Consider the following 26,924-nt stretch of genomic DNA (forward strand, 5'->3'; position numbering starts at 1 on the left):
CCATATGATAGGTGCACGAGAGTTCTTTTCAGAGCTTGCAGAGAGGGACCTTGATATTGAGATTGTACTAGGAGATGACTGCACTCTGAGAGCTGTTGGTGTGGGGACTGTGACCTTTGAGAGGGAGTTTTGCCTCCTTTTAAGGTCATGGATATTTTTCATGGTTCGAGGATAAAGAAGAACTTGATTTCATTGTTTGCTATGGAGGAGAAGGGGTTTGACGTCACTTTCTCAAGAGGGCAAGTATTGATGCATCCCACGAGAGCTTCCATCACTTCGGCCAAAGTGATTGGAGTCCATTACGGGAAACTATATAGGTTTAGTTTTCAATCGGCAGGAGCCTTGGTTAGTAGCACATCTGGTAGCACTCACACTAATACCACCAACAATAGAGACTTGTGCGAGTTATGGCACTGGAGGATGACACATATGCATCATGGAGCTTTAAGAATACTGAGGGAGATCACTAATGGATTTCCTAATTGCAGTGTCGAGCATTATGAGGTATGCAAAGGGTGTGCTTTGGGAAAGTACACCAGGTTACCATTCCCAACGAGCGACAACAAATATACAGGTTTACTAGACTTAATTCATACTGATGTTAGTGGTCGTATGCCTCATGTGTCTTTGGGTGGTTATGAGTATTATGTTATATCCATTGATGACTACTCTAGGAAGACTTGGATATATTTCCTGAAGACCAAGGGTGAGGTCTTCAATCGCTTTAAAGAGTTCAAATCTCTTGTGAAAAATCAAATAGGTAGGAAGATTCGGGTCTTGAGGTCATACAATGGTGGTGAGTACACCGATGGTGGGTTTTCTGACTTCTATGCACAAGAGGGAATTAAGAGAGAGTTCACAGTTCCTTACAACCCCCAACAGAATGGGGTGTATGAAAGGAAGAACAAAGCTATTGTTGGGGCTGCTATAGTGATGATTCATGATCAACGGTTGCCTTTGTTTTTGTGGGCTAAGGCCTGCAATACTGTTGTTTATCTTCAAAATAAGAGTCCTCACAGAGTATTGGGGAATATGATTCTGGAGGAGGATTTCACTGGAGAGAAGCCTCATGTGGGACATATTCATATCTTTGGATGTCTCACATATTCTTATATCCCCAAGGAGCATAGGATGAAGCTGGAACCCATGGTAGAGAAGGGTATCTTTATGGGTTACAATGAGACTTCGAAGGTCTATCAGATCTTCGTTCCTTCTAAACGAAGAGTGGTGATTAGGAGGGATGTGAAGTTCGAGGAGGAGAGGGCCTATAGGAGATCACAAGAGTATGATGAGAGAGAGTCACATACTTCTCCTTAGCAGGGAGGTCAGGTATAGGGAGTAGGACCTTAGGGTTATGGATCGACTGGTACAGGAGGTACTTCAGTGTCAGTGACATTTGCGGCACCAGTGGCAAGTTCACAGAGCACTTATTTAGGGAGTCCACTGGTACAGAGTTCACATGGAACTTTAGCTGACACAGGCACAGGTGTTGGTACAGGTTCTTCGAGGATAGGTGCTGGTATAGGCACACCAAGGCCAGTTGGAAGACCTTCAGGTTCTCCAGACTGGGGGGTAGAGGATGCAGTTCCCTATGGGGAAGCTTCTTCAGGGAAGAGGAGGCCCAAGTGGCTTCAAGACACCTTGAAGGAAGCAGAGTTCGTTGGTCCTCTGAAAAGGGTGAATAGGGAGAGTGTGCTACCTAAGCAGTTTTATAGTTATGTAGCCAAGGCTACCAACATTGTTGACTCTGAGCCTACTAGCTATAAGGAGGCTGCTATCTAGGAGGTATGAAGAGAGGTTATGATGGAGGAGTATGCCTCTATCATTAAGAACAATGTCTGGGAAGTGGTGCCTAGGCATGAGGGCAAGTCAATTGTGACTTCCAAGTGGCTCTACAAGATCAATCATGCTGCGGATGGCATAATTGATGATTAGAATCTGGATTAGGGGTAAAAATTTGCTCAAAAATCAAAGTGCTTAGAATCTCTCAAAAACTGAACGAACGCATCCGTCTTGGAAATATAATCCCAACACAATTTGTTTCACTCAAAATGGAGCTCGTATGAGAAAGATGGAGACTTCTGTCCACTTTGTCAAACATGCAAACTTTTGGGTACAGGGCTAATTGGGATGCTGACTAGGCATCCGTAAAACCCAGTGAGAAAAAAAAATATTCTAAGGAATATTCCTAGAATATTTCGACAGGTGGCTCAATTTCATTGTGACAAGTGTTGACATATTATTGGTTAAGGGCATTTGAGGTGGACCAATGAGAGGCTGACACATGGTGAGCCTGGAGGACGCCATGTGCCCTCTTAAAGATCGGGTAAAATTTTATTTGGGAGGCCGACGGAGTTGAACCCGCGACCTCACCCACACAAGCCCCACATCTTACCACTATGCCACAACCACAAGACTTAACCATAAACATTTTTGTTTGTATTTAAATGTTATCTGTTGAGAGTTTGGAGGTAAGGGGCCAACCCCGGTTCCATGGGCACCATATGACCCAACGCTAAACACGAAGGGTGCTAGACGGAAGTTGGTGGCTGTTTTGGCAGGTCCGACAAATCTGGCACTACTCCAATTTTGGCGGGGTTAATTGGAGTTTCTCTAGACCATAACTTCTTCAATTTTCGACCAGTTTTGGCTCAGAAAGAGTCATTCCTAGATGATTTGGATGCTTTGAACACAATGGAATAGGTTGAATAGGCATAAAATCACTTTTTTACGTGATTTTTCTATGTTGAAGTTTAAGGAATCCTAGAGCCACTAGGAGAGGAGGTCAACCCTAGATTAGCTGAAGTCCAATTGCAGAGCTTGGATAGTCATTTTTGGGGTTTTTGGGTCTTCTGAATCTAATGGATCAGGTTGAAAATCCATTGGAACACTGCAGGTACATGTAGTTATAGATTTGACCATTAATCCAAAGAGGTTATAGCCATTGAAGCAGGTCCAAGGAGTTGTAGCCCAGGAGGGGTGGACTCCTTTGTTAGCTGTATTATTAGTTGTTGTGTTTTACTTCTCTACATTTTACTTACTGTATATGTGTTTTAAACAACTAATTAACCTCATGAATTTCTCATAAAATACACTCAACACTTGACCCACAATTCCTCACATTTGGTTAATTTGAGATGATCCTAAACACATTTTTTTTAATACTGATGAGGGAGCTTACATAACATTAACAAGTTTGCCCAATATTAAGATCAATTAATAAGTTCAAGGAAAGGTTTGTGGATAGAGGGTTCTCACAGATAGAGGGAGTTGAATGTGATGAGACGTTCGCTCCCGTAGCTCGGTACATTTCTATCCAGTCCCTTATTTTTATTGTTGCAAAAATGGGTTGGCAGATCCATCAAATGGATGTGAAGATCGCATTTCTGAACGAAGTTATAGAGGAGGAGGTGTATGTTGAGTAGCTATAAGGCTTCGAGGTAATTGGGCAGGAGACCCATATATGATGGTTGAGGCGAGCTCTCTACGGGCTTAAGCAAGATCTAAGAGCTTGGTATTCGAGGATTGATACTTACTTGCAGCAGATGGGTTTCATGAATAGTGATACAGATCTGAACCTATACTACATTGTTTTAGGGGATGATCCACTCATTCTTGTGCTGTATGTTGATGACTTGTTCATTATAAGGGAAGAGAGACCGATTAGTGGTTGCAAGGAGGATCTTGCTATGGACTTTGAGATGAAGGACATTGGGATGATGCACTACTTTTTTGGCTTGAGGTGTGGCGGGAGGAGGGACATATCTTTCTGAGGCAGGGGAAGTATGCTATGGATGTGTTCTGTAGATTTCACATGGCAGACTGTAGACCCATGCCTACACTTATTATCACGAACTGGAATAAGCTTCACGCTTCAGATTCTAGTTTGGTGGATCCCACATTGTATAGGCAACTTATTGGGTCTTTGATGTATCTGGTCATAACTAGGCCAGATATATGCTTTGGAATGAACACACTTAACCAGTTCATGGTTGAGCCCAAGAGGGTGCACTGGGCAGTTGCAAAGCACATATTTCACTACGTGCAGGGGACTGTTGATTATGGTTTGTACTATATGCGGGGAGATGGAGTGAGGTTGGCAGGTTACACAGATTTAGATTGGTCGGGTGTGCTTCTAACAGGAAAATAACTTCAGGGTGTTGCTTCAGATTGGGTTCAGAAGTTGTGTCGTGGTTTAGTCGAAAGAAAAAATCAGTTTCTTTGAGCTCTTCTGAGGCTGAGTATATGGCTGCTAGCCATGATAGTTGTGAGGCCATTTGGCTTCACAAGTTGTTGTATGGCCTATTTGATCAGGAGTTGAGACTGACGGCTATTCAATGTGATAATGAGAGTTGCATTAAACTCACGAAGAATCCAGTGTTTCATGACATGTCAAAACACATTGACATCATATATAATTTCATAAGGGACTATGTTCAGAAGGGGGTAGAGAAGTTGGAGTATATATTGATAGATGAGTAGATGGCTGATGTTCTCACGAAGTCCTTGCCAAGAGGCAGGCATGTCCATTTCAGGGACAAGATGGGTGTGGTGAGAAACACTTTCCTCAGTAAGAGGGAGTGTTGATTTTTAATGTACCTTGGACAAGTGGTTTCCCATGGTTATTCTCTACCTAGGGAAAAGTGTCCAAAATATTTCTTTTCCTAAGTGTGACTTTATAAAGTGAAAGCGACTTTATAAGTGGTAAAGTCAATGTTAAATTATAAAGTGAAAAGTGACTTTAGACATAAAGTACAATGTGGGTACTTTATTTAATGGGTGAGTTAAAAAATAGAAAGTGAGAATTAAATGCACATTTATTCTCATCCCTTGATCTAAATTTGAGCCATTAGATCTTAGGGTTTCCCAAAAGTCATTTAGAGAAACAAAAGGGGGAAAAGAAAAGAGAGACTGAATTCATTATTCATCAGTAGATTGGAGAAGGGAGGTTGAGAGCTAGGGAAAAGTTATGAAGGAGAAATTTGTTGCAACAAGCTGAAGGAGTGATTTCTGGGAAAAATTGGGCATGGAAATCAAGGCATAGAAGACGACAGAAGGTACAATATGAACAACATTTAACGCTGTGAGCTGCACGCCGTTCAAGAGAAGTTTTTGATTTTTTTTGAAAATTCCGTATAGAATATGTGAAATACAGTCTGTACAGTCTATATCCGTACAATACATATTTTTAGCTTCAAGTGGGCATGGAAATTGAGGCAAAGTGGTCATGATTTTCAAGGAGCTTTGGGCTGAAGATATAAGTTGTATATTGCTGTTTTGTTTTATCTGCAAATGTATTTTTCCTGGACTTGAAAGATAAATAAATTTGAAGAGCTCTCTAACAAGTTTTCCTCGGAGAATATTGAAGGGGTTTTGCCTGGCTCTAAGTTGACCAAAAATATGTGTGCATTTTTATCTTTGTTGCTGCTTTGTTTATGTCCACATTTATTTTCTTCATGTGTTGACAATCCCATGTGTTTTAATATGAAAATTTCATTTCCAGAATTCTATATGTTGAATGTATGCTTATGGGAAACAACATTTAACTGAATGAGAGTGATAAGGTGAAATTAAAACTGGGTTGGGATTGCGGGAAACTTTTTAGTCATCAAATTTCAACAGAATACAACCAAGTTCCTCTATAATAAACTCATAGATAACTCCAATTTGAGAACCATGAATGTTATTTAATTTCATTTTATGGAATTTATTTTTTCCCAAGCCACTCCTACCACATCTTGAATCTGTTTAAGAAGACATTATTTAACCTAGCGGCTATTATATTAACAATGATTTTGTAAATTGTATTATGTAAGGATGTTTCCCTATAATTCTCAAAATTGTCACTGCCAATAGATATGCCTCCATCAAATCACTAAACTCTAAACATAAATCTATTGTCCAACCATATGGTCTTGGACTTTTTTACTTATGGAAATATTCTAGGGTCCTCACATTAAGTCTTTCTTTGGATACTTTTGATAAAATATCTTCAATTTCTTTTGATTCATGAATCTTGGAAAATAAGATGTCATTTTAATATTTTCGTCAATATTTTCCACGGAGGGTTCTTGATAGAACCTTTGAAAGTGAGATATCCTCAACTTTACAATAATGAGATATTCTAACATTTGTTCCATCTTCCTTTCTCTTTCCCCAAATAATATTAATGTTTCAACTTATGCTTTGCATAACTTCAGATTAAGTTAGTATTCTCATGATTTTCTACCAACCAAATTACCCTACTTTTTAATCTACATTTCTTTTCCTCCCACTTCAACAAATTCCTTTTTTACTCCTACAAAGACTTTAGAAACTTATGTTGTTCTTTTGAAAAAATTCTCCTACATTATGATTACGAATATGTACAATATGAGTATTAATCTCTAAATCCTTTTGAGAATTTTGAAATAAAGTATTGCTCATTCTCCCATAACCTTCTTGATTTTTTAAAATTTTATTCAAATTGGAACATGACCCAATTATTATTTGCTTGGCCACACCTTTTCTAGTTTTAAATAACCAAAATTTTGAATTCCTCATTCTCCATCTATTTGGATCTAATTAAAATCGAATTTAAAAGAACCCATGATTTATTATCATCTTCTCTATTGGTAGAAGAACTAGGAGATTTTTTGAAGAGCTATTCTCCCCACATAACATTTTATCTATTCTATTTCGTCCATCACCCTTTTATTACCAAAAAATTATGTTGTTTTTCTGAAATCCCCTTATCTCCATACCTAATGTTTCTTTGAGTTAGCACACATTTTAATGGCATCACATCACATAGGATTATTTTTTCAAAAATACGAGTGAAGTATTTTACCAATGGATTTATTATTGGGTTAGTGCCCTAAAATTCTCTTATTTTAGTGATGAGGTTAAGCTTCCCATGAAGAATTAAAATTTCTTTTGAGTACAATGAGCAAATAAATTGTCTCCAAAAAGTTTTTTATCTTCACATTGTCCATGCAAAAATAATAATGGAAAATGTGTTCCCTAAATCCAACAACCACAACTTGCATTAACAAAAAATGAATTAATGAGGTTTATGGGGGTTGGGCCACCATGCTAATAACCCCTTAGATATCCCAAATAAATTTAGGTTGAGAAAGTTCAAAAATTTTAAGAGAGATGATACAATTCCTTCTCCTTCCCCTATTCCAAATTATCTCTTGAATAAGAATGATCTCTAGTTTAAATTTTGCAAGAATCCTCTTGAGGGATATTTTTTTTGAGAGATATCTTCCCCTTTGTATTTAGAGATAGGGTAATCATGTTTTGTTAAGGTACACCTTTCTCTAAAGGTCCCCTTAATGGTTTATTGTTTCCTCCAATAATTTCCTTCTCTGCTTTCTTTTTTCTAAGACATCTTTTCCCCAATACATATGGCTGACGAGGGTCTAAATTCAATCCTTCTTCTATACCCCCATCATACACTAAAAATTTTCCTCTAGAGTTTTTAGTTCCTTTTTCTTCCTTACATAATACAAAGATGGACCTTGTTAAAATACTCTCTAAGGATCTAATCTCTAAACACACAATGTTTGCTGGTGCTAGTGAGGTAAACCTTCTCCCTTTGGACAAAGCCTCTTCTGGTAAGAGGGGACAAATATTCATTGTAATGGAAATATTATTTGAAAATCATGCTCTCCCAATCTCAACCTTAGGTTTATGTAACTCAATAACATCCTCTTAGATACGATTCTTTGAGTCTTTGACTATTTTTAGAGAATGAATGGATACCTGTATATTGCGCTACTATAAATTTGTCAAGCTCCGCAGATATTGTGTTCGAATTTTAAACATCTTTTCTATCCCTTTTGCTTTGGAGGCTTGTTTCCAAATCTCTATCTTGTTCAACTAGACTTATATCTTTTTCCTTCTATTCCAATCCTTTGGCTTGGCATATTAAGCCTTCTGGAATTCCTAAGACCTTCTATAGATCTTCCAAATTACCCCATCTTCCATTCTTATGGAGCCTGAACCACACATTTCTTGAGATTGTTCCTTTCCCATTGTATTTTGAACTAAAACTTATTTGCAAATCTTTTACACTCCCATCTACCTCTAGGAAATGGGTAATCCTTCACTATATGCCCTTGCACATGACATTTCAAGCACCTAAATGTATTTTTAAATAATCTAGGACTTTGACTATATCACCAATTCCCATTTCAGTTCTAGTAACCTCTGGGAGACCTTTTTGCAAATCTATCTCCACTAGGAGTTCTGCTATTATCCAAGTAGCATAGAACAAATAATTCTCTTCTTAATTAGTCAACACTCCAACACTTTCCAATTTCTTCCAATACAATTATATTCCATAATACTATGGGAAAACTAAGTAAATTTACCTAGATTGGTTGCGTGGTATTTTTCCCAATCTGGGGTCAAAACATCAAGTCCTCTTCCTCAAGGCTAGAATTATTGAATCCCAAAACCATTTTCCATGTACAATTCTATTTACATCATCTACTGACTAGAATCCAAAGGCTAGCCACTCATTGGTTAGCACATGAAAGTATGGTATACACCTAAGCATTCCTTTCTAGACCCTTTCAATCCATCCATACAAAGATTTCTCAATATTTTCCAAACCAAAAATGTCCTGTCAATGCTATTTCACCCAACAATAACATGCCCCCATAATGATGTTGTCACCTAGAACCAAACTCACCTTCTCCCTTTTAACACACATAATTCTTCTACTTTCTTTTAACATTAACCTTGAAGTTTTCTTTTTAAAAGTCTCTTCACTCTTATGGTCCTTTGATTGATTCTATTAGACTGAGATTATCAAACCTTAATTTACTATCAAGTCTATTCCCAATGTCTAATGCCTATTATTCTTCCCTAGTGTGTTAAGGCATTCTCTTAAGCATTGAAATGAGGTTGACTGATATAGATCCCTTCACATAGTGAGTAGTGGCCTCAAGACTACTTTGTACCCCCTTTGCCTCCAAACCATCTATTGGGGTAGCGTGAAGTTTCTCTCATGCCTCATTAAATCCTTAATTGACATCCTTCCTTGACACCTTCAACAACAATATTTTATTATTATTATGTTTTCCTATAGTTTGGGAGGGAGGTAATATTTTAGAAGGAATCCCCTGTGTAATAGATGTAGGTTAGAGATTCGTGTTTATGGAAGGTAGCTATGTTAGACTTCCTTCCTCCTTATCTTGTAAGTATGGATTTATTCTAAAAATTATTGTCTCAATCCAATGAACTATTAACTTTTCCTTCAACCTAAAGACATACCTCAAAAGTTCTTCCTCCCCTTCCTTCAAATAATCCGCGAGGTCCTCCACTTCTATTGTAGAGGTTAATTTTTAAGTACCCTTCACATGCTTTCATTGTTATGTATTATAATATTGTAATCCACTCATGTGATTCAATTTTTATTTTATATCCCACATAAAATACATTTATACTTCTTCTCAAGTAAAGTTTTTTTATTTATTCCACAGAACACATATGTACTTTTTCTCAAATGACATCTTATTAGTCCTTGTGAGAGAAAGATTTTAGTAATTGATTTGCAATTATTATTTTTTGTTAAGGTTCATAGGAAAATCACTCGAAATTAAAATCCTTGAAATAGCTCATACTCACATAAATAACATACCCGCCATAATTTAAGCAAGTCTTTACATAAAAATGGATAGGAATAGGATGTAAATAAATATACTTAAGCAAGTCTTTACGTAAAAATGGATAGGAATAAGATGTAGATAAATATACTTACCAAGAATTGCCGCCCACCATTATTTATGTGTTCCTTAATTTTAATAAGCAAGAGAGAAAATATAAAAGTATAGACTTAACAAAATATTTGAAAATAGCTAAATAACATACCCACCATAATTTAAGCAAGTCTTTACATAAAAATAGATAAGAATAAGATGTAAATAAATATATTTACGAGAGTTACTACCCGCCATTATTTATGTGTTCACATTTTAATGCATAGGAGGAAAATGGAGGAAAAATATAAATGTGCAGACTTACTACCCACCAAAATTTATGCAAATCCTTTCCCCTTAGCAAATAATAATTTTTTTACTAAATATATTAATTTTCAATTCTTCTAAGAGAATAATTTCTAACTTGAGTGACAAGAACATAACACTTATATTACTATTAAATTAAATTGATTACTTACTAAACAAGTGTTGCAACGAAGCGCCGCTTAAGTGAATGTTATGCATTAACCACTACTAAGTTGGCACATTTACACTTTTACTAACCACTACTAAGTTGTCAGATTTACACTTTTACTTTGACATGTTAAAGCACTGAAGAAAACATAAATAATGGTAGGTAGTAACTCCCGATAGGTATATTTATTTCCATCAGATTTCTATTCATTTGTTATGGAAATACTTGCTTAAATTATGGCGGGCTGTAAATGATGACAATTTCAAGGATTTATGGTGGGCTTGTTGACGAGCCTCGGTATTGCAACAAGAATGTTGCAACTCCCAAGGCTACCGACTTTAATTAACCCGGGGTTCATACAAATTTAAGAGGTATCGACACTATATGTGCAACATACAATGTGTCCTTCCTTTGCTGTCATGATGTAATGGAGTGCATGTACTGAAGTCAAATCCTAAAATAATTACAGAAAATGAAATGTTCGAAATGGAACCTTAACCTATTGCAAGAAATAAAGTACAAGGAAAGAAACCTATTCTAATTGCATAAAGATCATGAACTAAATGTAAAAGAAACCTAACTTAACCCTATTTATCACATATGATGATTTAAATTAACTGAGCATGAAATCTAATCTAGAGAGTATTAATTGCTGTGTGCATGTGTAAATATAAAAGAACTCATTTTTAAAATATTTTTTTCTTTATAAATGCAAATGCTAATCTTTCCTTGATCTTTGGAAGGGGGGACAAGTGTGGAGCAAGAGGGTTAAAATTGTATTGATGGCATGAAGGTCATGCAGAGGCCTAATCCCAGCTTCAATGACGATTTTTCTCAATTCGGGCTCAAAACAAGCTTTCCTATAGGATTCTACAGGATGCAACAGGATTTCCTACAGGATCCCCTGATTTACTACATGATATTACAAATTTACTATACGAAATTATAATTCATCAAATGACCAAGAAAATCAAATCAAAATTAAATGTGGAATTTTTTTTTATTGACTAGGATGTCTTAGGTCCCCATTCCAATTGGAATCACTCAAAAGGACCTATGTTAACCAAAGCTAAAAATTAGAAAAAATTACTAGTCGAAAATCTAGAAATTCGAGAACTAGTGAGCTAGTAAATCTAAAAAATGCCTAACCTAATCAAGTGAAAATGCAGTGGGGTAATTTTTGTTATGAACTAGAATGTTTTTGTGATCTAATGCAAGTGGAACCAACTCGATTGAAGCTCGTTAGCATGCTCTAAAAAATAGCAGAAATTTACTGTTCTTTGCCACAAAGGAGTTCCATAAATCTAGATTTGGGAATAAGAAAGCTAATCCAAGTAGCTCAATGATTACTATGACCTTCCAAAGCTTTTCCAAGGATGAAATGATGCTTTTGATCCTGCAAAAGAACTTACATTAACCATTTAACTCAATCCTACAACAAGAAATCATTAATATTAAATGCAGAAGTAAAAGGAAATAACAAGAAGAGATGCATGTGAATAAGAAGTGAAAAGAAGGAAATAAAATGATACAAAAAGGCTCTGAGGTTCCTGGGATGGCCAAGCCCAAGGAAAACCAGAGACCTATGGAGGAGAATAAGATTTAGAAGCTGAACATGACACCAATCTTCATTATTTTCATCAATACAATTATGTCTCTGCAAGAAAATACAATGGAGTTGCAGAAATATAAGTTCTCTCCACAAGAACACTAATGAAAATCTATCCCTAGAGGCAAATTCGACTTGGTACTTATACAAAATGATTAGGAATCATTTCCCATGAATGGAGGAAGCTTTCCCCACCAAAAAACATTGATCAGTGGATCTGGTCCCCAATACTAGGAATCTGCATTAAATAGCGGGGAACACATTCCTAGATTTTCTCAATCATTGAAGTTCCACAATCTGTGCCATAATTCCATAATATCTTGTTGATTTATTATTTATTATTGATCATACTGTAGTAGGGAGCAAGTCTCTAAATTATCTCCTCCTCCTAATCTTCATAATCTGCCCAATATTCTCATAATATTCCACAAAAATAAATAATATTAGGCACAAATATGCAATTATTCATAAACCTTCCTAATGACTATATTAAAGTTAAAAATACGTTATCTAATACAAGAAGATAGGTTTAATGTGTTGAAGTATGGTCATAGGCCTTAATTTATGTTTAATTTAGAGGCATGAGCCTTAATTTATGTCTAAGTTAGAGGCCCATCATACCCCCTGCTGAAAGTGTTGCTCATCCTTTGAGAAACTTAGTGACCTCATTGTGCCTCATCCATGGCCCTGGTGGCCTCTCTCTTGTGCATTAAGAATCTTGGCTGTAAGTTCTACAAGGACAAGCCTAAAAACATAATTGTACAAATAAAAATCATTGTTTCTTGAGACCATTAGCTTGCTTTCTTCCCCTCATTCAAGATGGGTTCTTGAATATTTTTCAGTTTAGCAAGGTCTTCCACATCCTTATCAACCTTCTGCTACCTTGTTCCATCATTTGAACACCTATGAAACCTTCAAAATGTTTTTGGATGAGAACTATGACATCTTGTAGTAATTCCTGTCAAAACTACAAGAAACCTTGTTAAAACTACAAGAAACCCTTTTTGAGCATAAATGATATTCTGAGCCTAGGGCAAGCCCTCAACTTGACTCCCATGCCTTTTTCCCATTTTTAGGCCTTGGACAAAAGCTAAAAAGAGATTGGAGACCTCTTGGAAAACATCTTTTGATCACTGCAATTTTAGTTTTGTTTTGATGGTGAATTTCTCATTTCCTTTTGTTGCCTTCTTCTCTCTTGTGGCCTAGATGACTGCCTATTGGCCTTGGAGTTCTCTGTTTTGATTAGGTCTCTTTTAAGCTCTGCCATCTTGGGGTTTAACATAATTTTTTTATTTCTTCCTTCTTGTAGCAACATTCTGCCTTCATGTAGTAGTCATTCCTCCTCTTTCAGGGTCTTCTAAATGTATGAAAGTGATGAGAAATGATGAAGAGGGATTGGTTGATGATGCTAGGGTTTAGAGGGAGTAGTGTAGGTTTGTGAAAATGGAGAGGATGCTCCGTTTTTTTTTCAAGAATGAAATGAGATGGATCAATGATGAATACATAGTGAATATGAAGTGGATGGAGGGCTTGGAGTGCTGTGGTGACTTGGCCTTTGCAAAAATTTCTTCTTTTAAATCCTGTCCTCATTCCTTGAAATCATTACCATTCATAATTTGATTTTTCAACATTGCATGAGTGAATGAGTGAACTGCAATTAACTAGTTGAAGGAGGCTGATACTGCTGACCCATCCTTAGCTTATAAAACCTCATCTCTCATGTATTGACAATAAATTTCTAACTATAATATGCTCAAGAGAAGAGGTCAAGAATATTGCATACCTGTACCTACCTGATGGTTGTTGGAGAGACATGCATGCTGCTGCCGAGTTGATGTTGATGTGCAGGTGTTGGAGTACATATATCAACCTTCCTAAAGAATATCTGACCTATTTATCCATCATATTTCCTCTTGTAACTTGTTCTCAGCCTTCCTGTAGATGCTGTTTGTTGGAGAGTGAAGTCCTTGCTTGTATTTGCTGCATGTGTTTTTCTATTTTTTTTTGATGTTTTTCCTTGATGTTCAGGTATTGGATGGTGATGTTGATGAATCCTTACTGTGTTGGTGGGTTCCCTCCTGTTAAACCCCCCTGTCATATTTCTTTGATGGATGTGGAGGGTTGTATATGTCTCCTTATCACTGTCTAATGAAGCCAACCTCTAGTTTTCCCCTTTAAAACTGCTCACTGCCAATCCTGTAGGTGCTGTTCTGTATCCTGTAGGATCTCCTATAGGATCCTGTAGGTTTTTAGGGAATCCTGTAGGTTTTCAAGATAACCTTTTGTAGCCGACTTGTTTTGTCCATATCTCCCAAACGGTAGAATGGATTGACCTAAAACTTTCTAAGCATGTTGCCATCATCATTATGCACCTCCCCATAAAAAAAATTTGGTCAATGGATGCACGGATCTCGAGAAAAACTAAAAATGGCTGAAGGTGATGGAGGTCAATTTATTGGAAACCGTGCACTAGAATTTGCTGCAATTGCTTGGGAATGTTACCATCATCAATATGCATCTACCCCTAAAACAACTTGGAAAAAGGATGTATGGTTTTCAAGTTATGGCAAAAAACAATTTATGCTCTATGTATTTTTGTTTCCTGTAGTAAAACAGAGCCTTCTTGTAGTTTTTTAGGACAACAAACAAACTGAATGGGAAAAGCTTGAGAATTATGGGTGGATGATGGAAATAGATCAACATGGCTTTGGTCATGTTGGAGCATTTGAGAAAAGGAGGAGAAAGTCAAAATTTGACTTCTTTTGACTAGGTTTGACCTTTTCTTTTTTCTTTGGTGCCAACTTGTTTTTGTTCCTTGTAGATGTTGGAGAGCATCTACATTCATCAAAGAGATACATGGAGCAATGATTTTTTTATTTTTTTCCTTTTTTTCTCCTTCTAGGCCTACCAGGCACCTCAATGAGGTTTTCAACTAGTAGGTTTGCCAAGGTGTCTCAAAGGAGGTTTTCACCTAGGATTTTTTTTTTCAACCCATTGACCGCCTCATGGAGGTTTTCAATCAATGAGCCAATCTAAGTCGCCTCCAAGGAGGTTTTCACCTGAGGGTTTTTTTTTTTCATTTTTTTTACCCTACCCTACTTGAAAAACAAAATCACTTTCAAGTATAAGAATACTTCCAATGGAGCCATGTCCACATCAAGATGACAGAAAAAATGATGTGTAGGGTTGAAATGTATGCTTTGACATGTAATGGGATTTCAGAGACCAAATGATTTTACCTTGAAAGGATCAAGCATAGTTGAAGAAGAGAGTGATGCTCCATCTTGTTGATTTTCTGGAACCAAACCTTAATATAAATTTGATGTCCTTGGTTTTCTTACTTATCTGGATCATTCTTCATGTCTTCTTCTACCATGACCTTCAAATCTTCCTCTTTTTGTTGATTGTTCTCTTGAATACATGGAGGCGTTGATAGTAACCATGAGGGAGCTCTCTTGATCTTTGATTTTGATGTCTGCTCTTCATCAAGTGCAACCCATGATTCTATGGTCTTCTCATTTGAATCTTCTTCTTTTGGACGTGGTCCTTCAACGATATCAAGATAATCTCTATTTTGCAATACTCTTCCTGAGCTATGGTGAATAGCACTGATCTCAAGAGGAGATGTTTGGAAGTGTTGTACCTCAACATTGTAAGTGGGCTACGCTACTTCAATGTGTGGGTTTAGAAATGGTGGTATAGGTAGTTGAGTGGGAGTGTATATTTGAGATGGATGTGGTTGGGGTTGTGGTTGTGGTGGAGGTGAATGGTAATGATAACATGGAGTTGGGTATGAAGGGTATTGAGGGAATTACTGAAGATATTGTGGATGGCTCCCATAACTTCCTTGCCAACCTTGTTGCCAAGATTGGTTTTGGGGTTTAGATGGCCAATGTTGCCAAGGAAAGGGTGTTTTCCAATTACTTTGAGGTGGATATGCATAAACTTCAACTTGTGAATTAGGCTCTTGCATCATACTAGGTTGACTAGGCTGCCATGGTCCTCTTGGAGCTACATAACATATCTGCATTGGCAATTAACTTGCTCCATTTTCCTCTTGGTAAACTTCCTTCAACCTTGGTAATGATGGACAATGTTTAACATCATGTGATTTTGCATGTACAACACAAATATCAACATCTTCTTTTTCTTCATTTTGAATTCTTAACATTTCTGCTTGTTAGGTTAGATTGCTAAGAATTTTTTTTTTTAAAATCATTGAACAAATTTCCAAGTTTAGCTTGACTTACCAATCTTGATGCTAATTTACCTACTCTTGCTATTCCTCTTGATATGTGTTTGCATGTTTCACAAATTTATTCAAAAGATAATTGATATACATCACCTCTACTCATGAGATCAAGGAGATCAATCCACTCATCCCTAATTGTTCTAAGTAAGAGGGTTTTCAGTGTGTCGGATCCTAAAGGATGTAGTTTTTCCCTCTTAACATTATACATAAACCTCTCTATTAGATCCTCAAGGCTCTCATTTTCTCTTTGATTCATTCTAAAGATTTCTTCCTTAAGATCATGATCTCCATATTTTTATAGAAATATCTTTTGCATATCATTCCATGATCTTATTGAATTAGTCCCTAAACTCATGAACCATTTAAGAGCTCTATCCTTTAATGTTTCCAGAAACAATCTCAGTTTTTGAGTTTTTAATAACTAACCATAAGATCTGCGAACAATTTCAAATTCAAAGAGAAAGGTTTCCGGATCCTCTGACCTTAGATCATGAAATTTTGGAAGAAAAGATGGAGGGATGTTCTTCATGTGCACACTACCATCAGTATCTTGAATGAGAAATCTGAGAGGATTTTCCTCATTATCATAATCTACATCCATTTCTTCTACATTCTTTGCCATCTTCTTCTTCTACCTATAAAAGTGAATGGTGATGTGGCTCTTACAGCACCAAGTGATCAAATGAGCGGGTGGGTTGGTGTTGGAGATTTTTTATTTTTATGATTGAATGAAAACTATAATGCAATGCAATTTTCTACTTTTAAAATTAAATATGCCTAATGGAAATATTTTTTTTTGTTTTTGCAAAAAGTAAAAAGAAATGAATTAACTAGGGAAGAAAACAATGCATACTTTGACACCTCCCAAACAATAGTGCCAAAAAGTGATGAGCTTCGGTATTGTAACAAGAACGCTGCAACTCCCAAGGCTACCGACTTTAATTATCAACCTGGGGTTCGTACAAACTTAAGAGGTATCGACATTATATGTGCAGCATACAATGTGTCCTTCCTTTACTGTCATGATGTAATGGAGTGCATGTAATGAAGTCAAATCATAAACTAATGCAGAAAATGAAACGTTCGAAATGGAACCTTAACCTATGCAAGAAAGAAAGTACAATGAAAGAAACCTATTCTAATTGCATAAAGATCATGAACTAAATGTAAAAGAAACCTAACTTAACCCTATTTATCACATGTGATGATTTAAACTAACTGAGCATGAAATATGATCTAGAGAGTACTAACTGCTGTGTGCATGTGTAAATATAAAAGAACTCATTTTTAAAAATCTTTTTGCTTTATAGATGAAAATTCTAATCTTTTCTTGGCAGGGGGGACAAGTGTGGAGCAAGAGGGTTAAAATGGCCTTGATGGCATGGAGGTCATGTAGAGGCCTAATCCCATTTTCAATGATGTTTTTTCTTAATTCAGTCTCAAAATAGGCTTTCCTACAGGATGCTACAGGATTTCCTACAGGATGCTATATGATTTCCTACAGGATCCCCTGTTTTACTACAGGAGGTTACAGATTTACTGTACGAAATTATAATTCATCAAATGACCAAGAAAATCAAATCCAAATTGTATGGGACGAATTTTGTTATTGACTAGGATGTCTTAGGTCCTCATTCCAAGTGGAATCACTCAAAAATACCTCTGTTAATCCATGCTAAAAAATAGAAAAACATTACTAGTCGAAAATCTAGAAATTCCTAGTAAATCTAAAAAATTCCTACCCTAATCAAGTGCTAAATGCAATGGGGTAATTTTTTTGATGAACTAGAATGTTTTTGTGATCTAATTTAAGTGGAACCAACTCAATTGAAGCTCATTAGCATGCTCTAAAAAATAGCAGAAATTTACTATTCTTTGTCACAAAGGAGTTCTAGAAATCTAGATTTGGGAATAAGAAAGATAATCCAAGTAGCTCAACGATTACTATGACCTTCCAAAGCTTTTCCAAGGATGAAATGATGCTTTTGAACCTGCAAAAGAACTTACATTAACCATTTAACTCAATCCTACAACAAGAAATCATTAATACTAAATGCATAAGCAGAAGGAAATAAAAACAAGAGATGCATGTGAATAATAAGTGAAAATAATGAAATAAAATAATATAAAAGGGCTCTGAGGCTCCTGGGATGGCCAAGCCCAAAGAAACTCAGAGACATATGGAGGAGAGCAAGATTTAGAAGTTGAACATGACACCAATCTTCATTATTTTCATCAATATAATTACATCCCTGTAAAAAATACAATGGAGCTGCAAAAATATGAGTTCTCTCCACAAGAACACTAACGAAAATCTATCCTTAGAGGCAAATTCGACTTGGTACTTATAAAAAATTATTAGGAATCATTCCCCATGAATGGAGGAAGCTTTCCCTACCAAAATCCATTGATTAGTGGATCACGTCCCCAATACTATGAATCTGCATTAAATGGCATGGAACACATTCCTAGATTTTCTCAATCATTGGAGTTCCACAATATGTGCCATAATTCCATAATATCTTGTTGATTTGTTATTTATTATTGATCCTCCTATAGTAGGGAATAAGTCGTTAAATTATCTCCTCCTCCAAATCTTCATAATCTGCCCAATATTCTCATAATATTCTACAAAAATAAATAATATTAGACACAAATATTCAATTATTCATAAACCTTCCTAATGAATATATTAAAGTTAAAAATACATTATCTAATGCAAGAAGAGAGGTTTAATGTGCTAAAGGATGGTCATAGGCCTTAATTTATATTTAATTTAGAGGCATGGGCCTTACTTTACGTCTAATTTAGAGACCCATCATTTGTAAATGATGATAATTTCAAGGATTTTAATTATGAAGCTTAACAATGAAAAATCATTGCATAAATATTTAAAAATCATGGCATAAATATTGCAACTACATCCAAAAATTATGACAAAAAAATGTTACGTAATTATGACAAAAAAGTCTTACGTAGTTATCTAGATGACACAAAGGCTATACCTTCAAAATTATGGTCCAATCAAATGTTTGAAAAATATTTATTTTCAATAATATTGAAGAATAAATATTTGTTTTTAAAATTTAAACTTTATAACTTGCATTGGTTAATGCTTAACTAATAATGGCCAACATGCAAATCGATTACTATAGTCCTGCCATGGTAGGGACTAATAATACATTATCTTATTTTTTGTAAAATAAAGTCATACATATCTCCTAATTTCTTTATACAATATTACACATATCACCTAATTAATTTCGTAAAATAGTATCATGCATATAACCTAATTCTTAAAATAATATTGACATGCATATCTCCTACTTTAAACACACTTGACGTAACATACAAACTAACATAAACACATTAATAAATGTGGTTGATATACACCGATAGGTGTATATCAATCATATGCACAACCATATTAATAAATGTGGTTCATAAACTACGGTATGCCTATATGAATTACATTTATTATTATTTATTTATTAATATTAACATTAATAATTTTATTATTATTTATAAATTATATATTATCATTCTTATTACTATTATTATTATTTAGTATTCTTAAATACTATAAAGATAAATATAAATAATTTATAATTAAAAATAATATAAATATTTATATTAAAAATAAAAAATATTAATATCTAAATCGATTCTATAAACTAGTCATATTAATAATTATAATAAATAATAATTATAATTATTGTTGGTAAAATGGATAAATATTATAAATCCAAGGGATTAGTAAACCCAAAGGATTATTTATATTACAAACCAACCAAATAGATTAAAAACCAAAGGGATTAATAAAATCAAGGGATTAACATTACAAATCCAAAGGATTAATAAACCCAAGGAATTATTAATGGTATAAACCCAAAGGGTTAATATTATAAACATTGGGGATTATTAACACAAGAGATCAGTAAACCCAAGGGATTAACATTATAAACCATAGGGATTAAAAACGCAAGGGATTAATATTATAAACCCAATGGATTAATGAACCCAACTAATTATTAATATTATAAACCTAAGGGACCAATATTATAAACTCTAGGGATAAAAACCCAAGAGATTAATATCATAAACCCAAGGGATTAATGAACCCAACTAATTATTAGTATTATAAACCAAACGGGCTAATAAATCCAACACATTAATATTGTAAACCCAAGGGATTAATATTATAAACCCATGAGATTAATATTATAGACCCCAAAAATTAATATTATAAACCTTAATATTACAAATTATAAACCCAAAATATTAATAAACACAAGGGAATAATATTAAAAACCCGATGGATTAATATTGAAAAACCAAGATATTAATATTCTAAACCCAAGAAATTAATAAACCCAAAAAATTTGTATTATAAACCCAATAGATTATAAACCTAGGAGATTTAAATTACACCCTAGGATTAATATTATAAACCTTATGAATAATATTATACCTTAAGAATATGGACCCTTGGATTAATAAACTCAATGGATTGATATCATAAAGGCAATGGACTAATAAACCCAAGGGATTATAAACCAAGGGAATAATATTAAAAACAAGGAATTAATATTATAAACCCTAATGTAAATATTATAAACCCTAAAATAAACATTAAACCCTGAGATTAATATTATAAATCTTAAGATTAATAAACTCAAGGGAATAACAATAAACCTAAGTGATTAATAAACTCAAGGGATCAATATTAAAAACCCAAGGGAATAACAATAAACCCTAGGATTAATATTAAATCCTAGGAACATAAACCCTAAGATTAATAAACCCAAGGGATTATAAGCTAAAGGGATTAATATTAAACCTTAAGATTAATATTATAGCCATAGGCTTAATATTAAACCCTGGGAATATAAACCCTATGATATATATATATATATATATATATATATATATATATATATATATAAGCTTGGCATGAGTACATCTTCATCATGTCCAATATATCACCTTGATTGGGGCAGATAATTGAACCAATGACTTCACATCAAGGAGTGATTTAAGAGAGCACCCTATCAATGTCTATCCAAGACGTCTTGGACGATTAATATTATAAACTCAAGGGATTAATAAACCCATCGGATTAATATTAAAAACCCGAGGGATTATAAATCCAAAGGAGTAAAATTAGACCCTATGATTAATATTAAACCCTATGTATATAAACCCTAAGATTAATATTATAAACCTGTAACAACAACCTCCATTTTTAATTTATTATCTTCATAATAATAATGAGGACCCTCAATGTAAATTTTGGTCATTTCGCCTCTTCAAGCTTTCATTTGGTTCATCTTACGGTATTTTTACTAGATTTTCATTTTCTTTGGATTTTTGTTTTGATTGTTTCATTGAGAACGGTTTCTCACCAACTTTCCAATGACTCTAGTTTTGTTGAGTTTGGACTTACGGTTTGCAAATGACGCCTATTCAAAGTTTAAGTGATTTTCACTACTTAGGCTAAAAAATTTACAAAATATATTTTATTTTATATTTAATCGATTCTATAATTTATAATAATATTTATAAATTAATTTATTTATTAAAATACATTAATTATATTTTTTTTTCTCAATCGGTCTACTCCTATTATTTATACAAAAAGTGTTACAGCAAGGCAACTGCCTTGAAAATTCTTGCCATGAAGTTGGCATTTTACAAAAAAATTCTTGACCTCTGTCCGCGGAAGACCTACAACAGTGCTTTTAACTTCCATAAAACTCAAAATTGACACACAACTATCCATCGCTAAACATAAACAAAACATTAACTGACAGAGACCTGAAACATACATGAACACCGAGACTCAAAAGGGAGGCGAACTCCTTCTTCATATGCAACACAAAAACGGAGGCACGGGCTGGTTCATTCGTCATCTGAGGTATACGGCTGTTCCTCAACGACCCGACACCCAAATTGAGCTGAGTCATCAGAGTCAGACGGATGGACCTCTGAGCCTGTAGGCTCTCCTCTTGCTGGCGCGCTCGGACCTGCGTTGGCTTCAGAATTCACCACAGAAAGGCCTCCTATGACTTGGCACTGGTTAACATTTGGATTTGCCATCCTCTGATCTGCAGGAACCCCAGGATGAGCCGCTCCCGAACCCCTGGCATTCTCACACTTTTCAATCGTAACCGAGACTATGAAGGAGGAGTTTTCCAGGGAACACAGAATGCGGAAACGGGCAGTGGGATGTGCATTATGCTCACAGTCATCGATCCTAACTCGCCCTCTTCCCCTGCCTCTGCCACTTCTGGTGGCTGGATAATTGAAGCGACCAAACTCCAACGCATCCAAGGATGGGTCTGAGGTGGGGGTGGATAGCTGATGGGTGACGCGACTGCGGGAACCGCCTCGCCTACACCCCATTTTGGGCCTTTCTCGCAGCATTTTGATATACCGAGGCTTGACAGAGGAGCGAATGCACAGAGGGGGATGACACAGAAACGATTGCTCAGAGAGAAGCAGAGACGGAGCCCAGATAAGTCCGTGAGCCCCTGGAGTCAGATTCGAGCGAAAGACGAGGATGGAGAAAGCTCTTGAGCCGAGCGAAAGACAGACAAACAGAAACGAACTAACAGAATGGCTCAGGGAAACGCTCAGAGCAGCGACCTTTATGGAGTCGAAGGCCTGCAACGGAACCGCGGGAGTGACGAACAACCTGAGAGCCATTGCGCAATTAACCAGGAGACTGAAGGACAGAATTAATGCTGCCATGAATAGAGGTGTGCGAGACCAGCTCGCCATCCCTTGACCATTACCCGTGGCGCAATTGGGTTGACACCTACCCACTCAACGCGTCTCCAACGTACCCTTTAGCCTGTCAATCACCCGCATCCGAGAGAAAATAGATTAATTATATTAATTGTAATTAGTTTAGCTTAATTTATAAATATTACTATTTAATTAGTTTTTCTAATTAATCGTTGTTAATTATAATTAATTCGTAAATAATTTCATTATTTTAATTATTTTATTTTTAATAATTAATTATTGATTTTATCTATCATACATACAAAACCATTGGGTTCAAGAATGTATATACTAACAATTGTCCCAAAAGGTACAAAGAGAGGCCAATAGACTTATGAAATTGGAATTGTTGAATTTCCATAAATGATTAAAAAGTGCAAGTATTTTTCAAAAAAATATTAAAAATTGAAACACAAACATATGCTTCCACAATTGTAACTCTTCTCCAACATTGATTCATATTCTTCATGAAACCTGCCACATTAGTGCAGTGCAATAAGAAATATTGTAAATAAAGATTGAGGGAGGAATAGTCCGAGAACATATGCCAGATACAACCTACAACCGCCAATTGCATATGAATAGTCCGAGAACATATGGCAGAAAACCAGGACCTGGACATTATAAATGATGAATTCTTCAAACATTAGAAACTATAGCCCATAACTTTACAAAAATCCAGAATGCATAGAATGTTGAAATTGCTAACAAAACTTCCTGATAGTTGAGATAAATAATTTTCAGTTTGCATGCTTCTACCTGTGTATTTACAATATCCTCATAACCAATATTTATATCTGCAACCAGAACCTGTCAATCACCAAAAAACCTTAGTTGGGGGTAGGTATTCTTAACCTTATTATATATAATCAACAAACATGAATAATATTCAGTGACAACTTGTCAATCTTATAATTTACACTTAATTGTATTATAACATGAGAAATCACCACCAACTGTTCATATTTTGTTCGTGCCATAGAATGCAGTAGCTTGTCCAACAGTTTTACTGGAGCATCGTAGTCATAATCTTTTCCATACTGCACTTTGGAATCTCATTGATCATCAGAAACTATACAAATAGATTTTATTCATCCTAACATTAATGTAAGCCAAAATACTTTACACCAATAGATATTATTCAACAACATACTTCAGAACGAAGGTATGGCACGGATAGAGCTAAAAATACAAAGCCAGCTATGATGTAATAAGATGGAGGCTTCCCCTTAATATGTGCAGGGACTAGGCGTTTGTGAGTAGAAAGCTCGATATCAAATTCATGATACTCAGAATCACGTAGAATTTTGACTCTGGCATGCTCTCCTGTGTACTTCTTTGAAACAAGGTAGCTAAAACCTATGCGCTCACCACGCCTGAAAGGAACTAAAATGACAGAATAAACTATCGTTAGAAGAATTTAACAAATACTGATTAAGTTTTACCAAAAACACATCACTAGAGTACATTTGTGTGGAAATATGACATGCACCAAAATTGAAACACACGTGATGGAACACCTACATGAAATGTATAAGATGGAAAATAACCACAAGTGGTAGAGCAGAAATGATGATATAGGAAGAGGGATTTTCTTACCAATTCCATCATTAGCAATATCAATTCCATCAAAACTGAGAAGAATATCTGACGATGTCAAGAATTTCGTTGCTGGAGCTGTTGGTTCTACCCTTCTTACACGAACACCTTTCTGGTTAGACATCATTCCCATTGCAATACGCAAATCAGGATTCTCCATTTTCTGCCATTCTATTCCAAGAATGGGAAATCCTGCAGATAAAAATCCTAATAAGAAAAAGGCACAACATATTATAATTGCATTACTCAAAATGAGGATATAATTATGCTAGCCATCGTGTTACATGAAATAATGGAAAACAACCAGAAATAACATAGAAATAAGGAGAACAATTGAGAAAGGGCAATAATGCAAACTGTTGCTTACGTGGGTGAAAGTAAAGGATAAGAATATCATTCCAAAACTATGAAAGAAATCAGCAAGCATGCAACAACGTATGAACCTTGTTTGAATGTGTGGTAAAATTGTTGCTTTTGTCTTTGGGATAGGAATTTGTTCAGAGAAATGACAAAAAGAATTTGGATGGCAGTATGGCCAGCCATAGTTGCAGCATAGAACCAATTGAACAAAAGCTGCTTTTCAAGATACTCTTAATTGTTTATCCGATTGCCATGAAATGGTACTTTGTTCCCTATTATAATGTTCTATCTTCGGTGAATATTATAATGTTATATCTTTGGTGAATATTACAATATGAGTGTACATGGATGTTGCATCTAAAGAAAGAGATATAAATGCAACAGTAGACAAGAAATAAGCATCCACCATGAACATCAGAAATTTCTGAAACTCATAGATAAAACACAAAATGCCAACCTGTGTAGTCTCCCGAGCGTTCATAATCCGTGATAAAGTGTGTAATAACCAGAGTTGGTATAACATATCCAATATTTTCTACATCTTCATGTTTAAGTGATTGAAATGCAATTCCCACACACTAGCCCTTGTCATTGAAAGCAAGTCCCCCAGAATTTCCAGCATTTATAGCAGCATCAATCTGAATTGATCAAACCAAAAAGCACACCAGCATAAATAGAAACATCTAATTAAGATTCAATCCCATATGGTACAAACTTTCCAGTCATTGAAAGCAGCACAAAAGACTCGGCTATACTAATGACAAAACACTCTGATAGCATATGAAACCACCAAAAGCAATTAAAAGCACTTAGCAGGTCACCTGCACTCCTAGAAGCTCTGTGGCTCCATTCACATATGAAAGAACTTCAATGTGTGAATATTGATGACAAAACACTGTGTTAACATATGAAACCACCAAAACAAAATAAAAGTACTCAGCAAGTCACCTGGACTCCAAGAAGCTCGGTGGCCTCGTGGACATATGAAAGAACTTCAATGCGTGATACAACTCCACTAGTCACTGAGATTGTGTCACTGCCAATTGGATAACCTACAATAGTGACAACATCCTGCAAAGTAGGCAGCGCTCCAAATTGCACTGGAGATACTCCTTCCCAAAACTCATCATCGCTCACAGTTAGCATTGCTGTAAAAATCAGATAAAAATACATTTATTAGCTGCAATAATTTGTGCTTAATCATTCATTCAGTAAATTCTCCAGAGAAGCATTACAATTTACTAACAATTTTGTGCTTACCAATATCACATTCAGTGCCAATCGCAAGCACAGTAGCCAAGTACTAGTAATTATAGTATCTGAAGCTCCGCTACCCCAATGGCATCTCTTGTGACCACCCAAAGCCTGACCTGAAGCAAAACCCTTTTTACAGATTGAGCATTCATGGATCCTTGGAATCTTCTTACCTGAAATAGCAGCAGACTCAATTGTCCTTGTTCCATCTCTGGCTTTGGCACTAGAAACCTTAGTCCTCTCCTTTGCAGGAGACTTGTGGAAATTTCCAGGCAGTTGAGAGCCCGATCCAGTACTGAGCTCGTCAGCTATGTCTTCTTCTAGGCTCTCATTCTCATCCTATGTCTGTGTAAAACCGCCCTTGAACTTAACGTGGCTAGCACTGTGGCTTCTCAGAGCCTGAGCAATGAAAAACCTTGTCGCAGGTGGTGCACTTGAACTTGCCCTTCGTAGCCTCATCATCATCATCATAAAGACTGGCATCATCATTAATTTTCTTATATTTGACTTTCTTGCTCATGGATTTCGGAAGCTGGGAACCAATATTGGGAAGGTTGAGGGAACTTGCTTCAGGATCTGTAGCCCCAACGTGAAATTGTAGGTTTTGGGCAATGTTTACTCCACTTGCAAGCATTACAAGATACAGGGACAAGTCCACTTTTCATTATTGGTTACTGAAACAAATTGTTCATGCAGACTAATTTGGAGTGCATACCTAGGTCTTTTAATTCTCTTTTACTTCAATCTTGAGGTAACCATACCTAAATCATGCTTTTAGCTAGCAGAAGGCGGTGAATATCAGCAAAACTTGAACTACTCCCCCGAAACGTCACTGCAAAAGTTGCCTATGTGCTACTATACCATTTGGCATTAACCCAGTGGAATGCTGGAGGT

The 26,924-nt window shown here is 35.7% G+C and overlaps 1 pseudogene across 1 annotated transcript; it reads right to left on the reverse strand.

Annotated features, from left to right (window-relative positions):
* Positions 1 to 23,456: 23,456 nt before the first annotated feature.
* LOC149237759 (protease Do-like 9) lies at positions 23,457 to 26,664 on the reverse strand (annotated as a pseudogene). Its single transcript, XR_016245924.1, has 8 exons — positions 26,446 to 26,664; positions 26,037 to 26,079; positions 25,725 to 25,924; positions 25,234 to 25,414; positions 24,417 to 24,608; positions 23,971 to 24,203; positions 23,768 to 23,857; positions 23,457 to 23,627 (listed from the first exon to the last, which is right to left on the reverse strand). The product of XR_016245924.1 is annotated as a protease Do-like 9 (transcript).
* Between the last annotated feature and the right edge of the window lie 260 nt (positions 26,665 to 26,924).

This window comes from Pinus tabuliformis, chromosome 8, assembly GCF_031772625.1.
Source record: "Pinus tabuliformis cultivar Carrire ecotype Pingquan chromosome 8, CPIR1, whole genome shotgun sequence".
Classification (NCBI taxonomy): Eukaryota; Viridiplantae; Streptophyta; class Pinopsida; order Pinales; family Pinaceae; genus Pinus; species Pinus tabuliformis.